An 8,792-nucleotide genomic window follows, 5' to 3' on the forward strand; every position below is an offset into this window, starting at 1 on the left:
AGCTGCTTACAGGCATTCATAAATAGCAATGGGGACAGTTGAAAAGTGTGCGCCCCCCCCCCCCCTCTCCAACCGGGATTCAAACCTGGGACCTCCTGCTTACAAGGCAGACACACTATCCGACTGAGCCACCGAGGACACAGAGGATAGTGCGACTGCAGGGACTTATCTCTGGCACGCTCCCAGTGAGACCCACACTTTCCAACTTTCTGTCCACGCACTACATATGTAGTGCGCCTGCCCACCATACTCATTACTTGTGATTGTCAATCTGCCGATTCCGGTAAGAGTTCGGGCAATGTGAATGCATCCACACTGAAGAAGATCATTGTCCGGCAAGCCTTATCTACCATTGGTGATCTTACAGCTCTCGAAGAATGAAATTACTGCGAAATCCAGACCATTAGCTGCATTTCATCCTTCGAGAGCTGCAAGATCACAAATGGTATCTGTACAGATACCAGCTTCATATAAAGTTGACAGATTGAGACAGGCCCAGCATAAAGACTGTTACATCTTCAGCTTTCGGCCAAAGCCTTCTTCAAGAAAGCCCCCCCCCCCCCCCCCACACACACACACACACACACACACACACACACACACACACACACACACAAACATAAACATACACGCACGCATGCTCGTTTAAACTGGAATGTCTAAACTGCTGGAGACGGCAGTCGTGTGTCAATTGGGGAGGGGGGGCGGGGGTGAAATTTTGGATAATGAGTAAGCAAACTAAAAGTTGAGTCCAAGTAGCAAAAATGATACTGCAGAAGGTAGAAAATCTTCTGTAAAATAATATGCATGAGCTACAGCTGATGGTATTTTGACCCATCCAGAAAATGTTGAAAAACAGCTTGCAGAGATTAATGTAGGAGGTGAAACTAAAAGTGTAACAGTCTTTTCATTGTGCTGGTCCGCAACTCAACATTTCGTTTTTATGGTGAGTAGCAATGTGTCCTTTTCCTTATACTGTTGTTATTCCCAGAAGGCTTTCAGAGTTACATTCTGTGCACGAGGTTATGAATAATTCACATATGGACTGAGAACTTGTCACATTGTCCTGTTACATAGACAGTCGGGCAGTGCTCTCTGTACAACCTTTAAGCTGTCTGATTGCATTCTATACTTCCCAAACAATAACTATCTAAACTTTTATAAAAAATTTCTGGATGCTGCCAAAATTGAAATCATTCGGTGCTGTTTCTATATTGTCTTTCTTGTAAAGCAAGATAACTGCAGCATATTTGAATCAACTGGGAACTCTCCCACTGAGACGTGACTGGTTACACAAATAACTTAAAATGTAGCGAGCTTTTATTAATTTCATAGTGAGTATGTTCAAATATCAACAAAAAATTTTTGTTATAATCAGGCAAGGCAAAACAGTAGCTTCAGCTCCAAACCTTTTGTGATGTATGTTGACCAAATATTTAAGGCATGTAACAGCAAAAGTAAAGAAGCTGGCCATCATAAATGAACCCTTCCAAATGACTAGCTTGGTTTTTGCAGACAACCTTAAGATAGTAACCTCTGATGGAGAAAACCTCCAACATAACATCAGTTTCTGGATGGAAGAATTGAAGAAGAAAGGAAGAAATTTAAATGTTAGATAAACAAAAACTAAGATTATAAACAAAATTGAAGAAAAGCGTTACATTACAGTTAAAAAACATGAATTGGCAGACAGTTGCAGAGCGACACTATCTATCTCACAGAAGCCTGATAACGCAATTTCAAGGTGGGTGTGGGGAAACATTCCACATGGGAAAAATATATCTAAAAACAAAGATGTGACTTACCAAACGAAAGCGCTGGCACGTCGATAGACACACAAACATACACACAAAATTCAAGCTTTCGCAACAAACTGTTGCCTCATCAGGAAAGAGGGAAGGAGAGGGAAAGACGAAAGGATATGGGTTTTAAGGGAGAGGGTAAGGAGTCATTCCAATTCCGGGAGCGGAAAGACTTACCTTAGGAGGAAAAAAGGACTGGTATACACTCGCTCGCGCGCGCGCACGCACACACACACACACACACACACACACACACACACACACACACACACACACACACTCATGTGTGAATGGTTCCTAAATCTGTCTTACCATTATATAACATATCTGAAACCTTCCAGTGTCTCCAGGCGTCTTCCACTTATACAACCTTCTTTCATGATTCTTAAACCAAGTGTTAGCTATGATTAAGTTATGCTCTGTGCAAAATTCTACCAAGCGGCTTCCTCTTTTATTCCTTATCCCCTGTCCATATTTACCTACTACTTTTCCTTCTCTTCCTTTCCCTGCAATCGAATTCCAGTCCCCCATGAGTATTAAATTTTCGTCTCCCTTAACTGTTTGAATAATTTCTTTTATTGCATCGTACATTTCAACAATCTCATCTGCAGAGCTAGTTGGCATATAAACTTGTACTACTGGGCTTTGTGTCTTTCTTGGCTAGAATAATGTGTTCACTATGCTGTTTGAAGTAGCATCTCTACATCCTTACTTTTTTGTATATATTATTAAACCTACCTCTGCATTACCCTTATTTGATTTTCTTATTTATAACCCTGTATTCACCTGTCCAGAAGTCTTATTCCTCCTGCCAACTTCACCGATTCCCACTATACCTATGCAAATAGTTACACTTGACTTAAGAGTCCAAGTAGTCATTAATCATGCAATTGTAAAAATGTTGAGGGGTTGGCTGCACTTCAGAATAACACGAACATGACACCAAGAGTGTATAGGACAGTTAAGGTAACGTAATTGGATAGATAAAAAATCTAGTCACCAAGTGGTGGCAGGAGAAAACATATTTGGAGCTTAAAGAAACGTGCAAGCTTTTGGAGCCAGTGGTAGCTCCTTGTGGCAGGATGGGTGAAGGGGAAGAAAGATGGATGAAAAAAAAATAAAAAATAAAAAAAAGGCGAGGTTTAGGAGATTGGGAGAATTTGGAAAACTCGCCAGAACTCCAGGTCGGGGCAGACTTACTGGCCAGGAAGAGGACAGGCTGACTGTTGATAATCGGATACACAGGGTGTCATGTTTAATTGTGAAGCGCAGGCAGCCACTTACAGTTTTACTGTTGTAAGTTTTAATGACTTCTTGGACTGTTGAGCCAAATATATCTATTTTGATGGGTTACAGTATAAAAGAACTAGGAAATTGCTTTGCAGGTGAAACTACAAAGTAAAATAAAGGTATTTTGTAACCCATCCAGTGGTAACCAGATTTGCATAACACTATCATTCAGGTAACTTGCGGTGGTTGCAGACACTTATCACTATGTGCAATACAAACCAATTATACAGAGCCACCATGACCTATTGTGACGAGATAGCATTGTGTGCCAAACATGAAACTTCATGTTGAAAGGTTATCACATACCTTAAGTATTGTCAGGTCGGCAATTAGTAAAGGCCATGGATCCTGTATTATATGATTGTCTTCTGCAGTTTGACACTATTGTTTTGATAATTACTTTACAGGTCGGAAAACATCTCTTACCACTTTTGTCTGTAACTGTTTTTCCCAAACCTAGAAACAATAACTTTGAAATCAATGGCAGTAGTGTAATAGAAGACAAAACAGTTATGATAGGAATCCATTCCAAATGATAAAAAAAGTAAAGTGTTAATTAAAGGAAATGGAGATCTTACTCCTGGAATCTTCTAATGTTACTGTATACGTGCATGACAATGGATTCTATCATTGGTTGTATCAAGATCCATTTGTATTGTATGTTGTGATATATTGCAAAATTTCCAACATTTGAGAGTGCCGAGATAAACTTGTACTGTTGTCATCAATTGTAGACTGAAACTTAATTGTACTCTTTTAAATTTTTGAGAACAGTAGATCTATCTTCGTTCAAAACAATCGTTCTGTAATTTCATTGTTAAATCACGTGAGAAATATGTTATTTTGAGAATTTTGGATGCTTACAAAACTTATATTTTCCTGAGTTGCTGGTAAGAGTGTTTTGGATACGTAATTTATTTCGTAGCAAATCAGAATTTGTGGTTCACACTTGTGCTGAAGTACATCACCCTAAACTTCATTGTATATCAACACAAATAAACATGCGTTTTTGAGAATTTTTGGAAGCTACCTTTGTCCTTTGCATAATCTATGAGCAATTTATAGCAAATCAGCGTTTGTGATTGTTGCTGGAGCAGATTTTGTAATATATTGTGTTACATGTAGTTTTCCCTTAAACAGAAGTAGCCCTATTTATATTATCTGCATTTAACTCTGTTTTCAAGTTTGTTAACAACTATAATAACATCAAAAAGCTTTAGGAAACTTGTAAAGCTAGTAGTGTTTACCACAGGCTTTTGTGTTGCCTTAATAAAAATCTTGTTTCGTGTATTTCCTTTCATTCTTGGGAATTAGCAACTTTTTAGCTCAACAGATTAAAAGATAATGAGCAGGCTTAGTTTAAAGTTATTATTTGTTCACTGCCTTGTAATACATCGCAGCACCAAAATGCAGCCCCACTGTGAATGCTGTTCTCGAACATGGAATGAGTTGGTTGGCATTCATAAGGAGCTGGAAATTGTACTGACTACTGTCAAATGATTGGTAGCTGCTGTGAATTGGTGTAATGGAAGAGCTCTAGTTGTGTACCTGTGATATATGTACTGTAAGTACCTCAACTACCATGCTCTCCCATGGATACTGCCTCCTCTGCAGAAAGTACAGGATCTGTAATTACTCGTCCACTTGACTGCCAGTGGTGTGTCAGTGGTAGATTTAGGCATCCTGTACAGGGTGGACAGGGCCAGGAAGAGACAGGATGTTGTACCCAACCTTCCCCCCCCCCCCCCTCTCCCCAACCAGCAAATTTGAGGTGTACTTCACCTGGTGTTTTTTTCCCCAAGGAGGCTGCAAACGTAAAAGGATAAGGGTCTATTAAGCGTCAGTAGTTCGAGCGTACGGCGAATGATGGTACCTCTTCAGAAAATGGCAGCAAGGGACAGGAAAGGTGTGTATGCCTGGGGGCCTCATCCAGCATGTTCAAGAGGCTATTCCTGCAGCCATTGAGGGAACAGCGTGCAGCCAACAGCAGATTGTGGCACACATTGGAACAAATGATGCCCACTGTCTGGGCTCTTAGGTCATCCAGCGACTGGCAGAGAATATTGAGAGACCAGCCTTGCACATGGAATTTCAATTAAGCTCCACAATCTGCAGCATTTTCCCCACAACTGATTGTAGTCCTTTGGTTCTGAGTCAGTGGAAAGACTGAACCACACTTTGAAGGTTTGTGACACGTTAGGCTGCAACTTCCTGGACTTGCAACTTGGGAAGTGTAGGGTCACCCTAAATAGGTCAGGTGTGCACTACACTTTAGTGGCTGCTACTCAGGTATCTGACCCTGTTTGGGGTGCACACAGATGTTTTTATTTTAGATTACATGACTCTCGATCCAATCCAGATAATGATAGCTGTAGGAAACACTGAAGTATCAGTATAAGATCGAAAGAAATGCCTCCCACAGATGAGAGTATTAAAATCCTAACGGTAAACTGCCAAAGCATTCACAACAAAGTGCCAGAGTTTGAAACGCTCATGCAAAGCAGTGAAGCTCACGTAATACTAGGCACAGAAAGCTGATTGAAACCTGAAGTTGATAGCAGTGAGATTTTTTGGGAAAATTAAAGTGTATATTGTAAGGATAGGCTAATGGGAAATGGATGTGGTGAATTTATCGCAGTAGAAAAGAAACTCAAATTGACAGAGAGAGAGAAATTGCAGCTGCATGTGAGACTGTTTGGGCAAGACTCAGTATCAAGGATGGGCATAAAATGATAGTTGGATCCTTCTGTCACCCAGACTCATCTCCTGATGTAACCAGAAACTTAAGAGAAAACCTCAGTTCCATGTATGTAAGTTCCCCAACCATACTGTAACCATAGGTGGAGACTTTAACCATCTAACAATTAATTGGAACAATTACAGTTATGTTAATGGTGGGCGTGATGAAACATCGTGTGAAACTTTACTAAATGCCTTTTCTGAAAACTGCCTAGAACAAATAGTTAGGAACCCCACTTATGATGGAAATGTATTGGTTCTATTGGTGACAAATAGACCTAATCTCTTTGAGGTTGTCCACATTGGAAACTGGTATCAGTGATCATGACATGGTTGTGACAACAATGATTACCAAGTGCAGAGGACAACTAAAACAAGCAGGAAGATATATATGTTCAGTAAACTAGATAGAAAATCCGTGGTGTGTATTTCAATGAGGAAACTTTCAGCACAGGGCCGGAGCATGCACAGGAACTCTAGTTCAAGTTTTAAAGAATAGTTGAGCATGCAGCAGTTGAATATGAACCCAGTAGAACAGTTCATAATGGGAGGGAACCTCCATGGTATACAGTCACTGTAAAGAAACTTCTATAAAAACAGAGATTATTGTATAACAGTTATAAAACAAAGTGTAGGACTATAGATAGAGAGATGCTGAGTGAAATGTGCTTGGCTGTCAAGAGAGCAATGCCTGATGCCTTCAGTGACTACTGTAGCAGAACATTGTCAAGTGATCTTTCACAGAAACCAAATAAAATCTGTTCATATGTAAAGGCTGCCAGTGGCACAAAAGTTGGTGTCCAGTCCCTAGTGAATGACACAGGAACTGAAATGCTTAACTCCATTTTCAAATATTCCTTTACAAAGGAAAACCCAGAGACATTGCCCCAATTTAATCCTAGTACCACTGAAAAGATGAATGAAAGAAGTATTTGTGTCAGTGGTGTTGAGAAGCAGCTCAAATTGTTAAAATTGAATGAAGCTCCAGGGCCCGATGGAATCCCTGTCGGATTCTATATTGAATTTGTGGCTGAGTTAACCTCTCCTCTAACTATAATCTAATGCAGATCCTTCAAACAAAAAACCTTGCCCAGTTCTTGGAAGAAGGTTTACAAGAAGAGTAGTAGGTGTGATACCCAAAACTACCGTCCAATATCCTTGACATCGATTTGCTGTAGAATCTTCTGAGCTCAAACAGAATGAGGTATCTTGAATGGAATGAGCTCTTCAGTGCCAACCAGCATGGATTTCAAGAAGATTAATCATGTGAATCCCAACTCGCATTTTTCGCACATGGCGTACTGAAAGCTTCGGATCAAGAAAATCAGGCAGATGTTGTATTTCTTGATTTCCAAAAAGCATTTGACTCAGTGTGGCACCTACACTTACTGTCAAAGGTACGAGCACAAGGGGTATCAAGTGTAATTTGTGACTGGATTGAGGACTGTTTGGCAGGGAGGATGTAATATGTTATCTTGGATGGTCAGTCATCATCAGATGTGGAAGTAACTTCAGGGAAGTGTGTTGGGATCCTTGCTGTTCATGTTGTATATGAATGATCTCGCAGACAATATTAATAGTAAAATTAGGCATTTTTCAGATGATTCAGTTATCTATAATGGAATACTATGTAAGGGAAGCTGCACTAATGTTCAGTCAGATCTTGATAAGATTTCAAAGTGGTGCAAACATTGGCAATGCGCTTTAAATGTTCAAAAGTGTGAAATTTTGGACTTCACAAAATGAAAAAGACATAGTACCCTTTGACTATAATATCAGTGAGTCACTGTTGGAATCGGCCAAGTGTACAAATATCTGATTGTAGCATTTTGTAGGGATATGAAACAGAATGATCACATAGGTTCAGTTGTGGGTAAAGTAGGTGGTAGACTTTGATTTATAGGTAGAACACTGGGGAAGTGCAATCAATCTACAAAGGAGATTGCTTACAAATCACTCGTGCAACTGGTTCTAGAATATTGCTCAAGTGTATAATCCATACCAGATAGGACTAACAGGATATATTGAATGTATACAGGGAAGGGCAGCATGAATGGCCACAGTTTTGTTTAATCTCAGCTATGTTTCACAGAGATACTAAATAAACTGAGCTGGAACACTCTTGAAGATAAATGTAAACTAGCCTGAGAAAGTATTTTAACAAAGTTCCAAGAACCAGCTTTAAATGATTACTCTAGGAATATACAACAACTCCACACAGGGATTGTAAAGATAAGATTAGAATAATTACAATCTGCACAGAGGCATTCAAACAATCACTCATCTGCGCTCCATATATGAATGGGACAGGAAGAAACCCTAATAACTGGTACAATGGGATGTACCCTCTCTGCCATGCACATCACAATGGTTTGCAGAATATAGACGTAGATGAATCTTTCTCTCTTGTGGAGTGTGTATTACTGTTAATTTTCCTAACTGAAAATGTTGTGGACTGAGAATCTGGCACATAGTTTACCTGATGTTGTTTCAAAGTTGGGACAGTATCTTTCCATAGCACTAAAATTGAATTCACATTTGATGGAGGTCTGAGTGTTAACTGTATATTACTTGACATCCATACACATCTACAGTGATTTCATTGTATATTAGCTGGCCAATCCTAGATGTGAGAGTTCATACCTGAACTGAGACATCACTTACTCGAATTGTGCCATCCACTTTTTCAAAGATACGAGATGTAGAATAGCAGTAGCCATGAAGTTAGTTCGTGAGCCGTGCTCTGACACAACAGCCATAGCGCTCAGCTTTGCTGCACACTATCCCCACTGCTACAGTGCGCTATCTGAGTGTGAAAAGAAGAGGAAGAGGAGGAAACTGCAAACACGTTGTATTTAAAGGGCAATGCGGTAGCACTGTGTATAACTCGGTTTTACATTTCACATTTCTCAGTAACATAGATAATAAACAAAACAAATTATCAATCTCATAATGAATTAT

The sequence above is a fragment of the Schistocerca piceifrons genome, chromosome 2 (genome assembly GCF_021461385.2).
Source record: "Schistocerca piceifrons isolate TAMUIC-IGC-003096 chromosome 2, iqSchPice1.1, whole genome shotgun sequence".
In the NCBI taxonomy this organism is placed as follows: Eukaryota; Metazoa; Arthropoda; class Insecta; order Orthoptera; family Acrididae; genus Schistocerca; species Schistocerca piceifrons.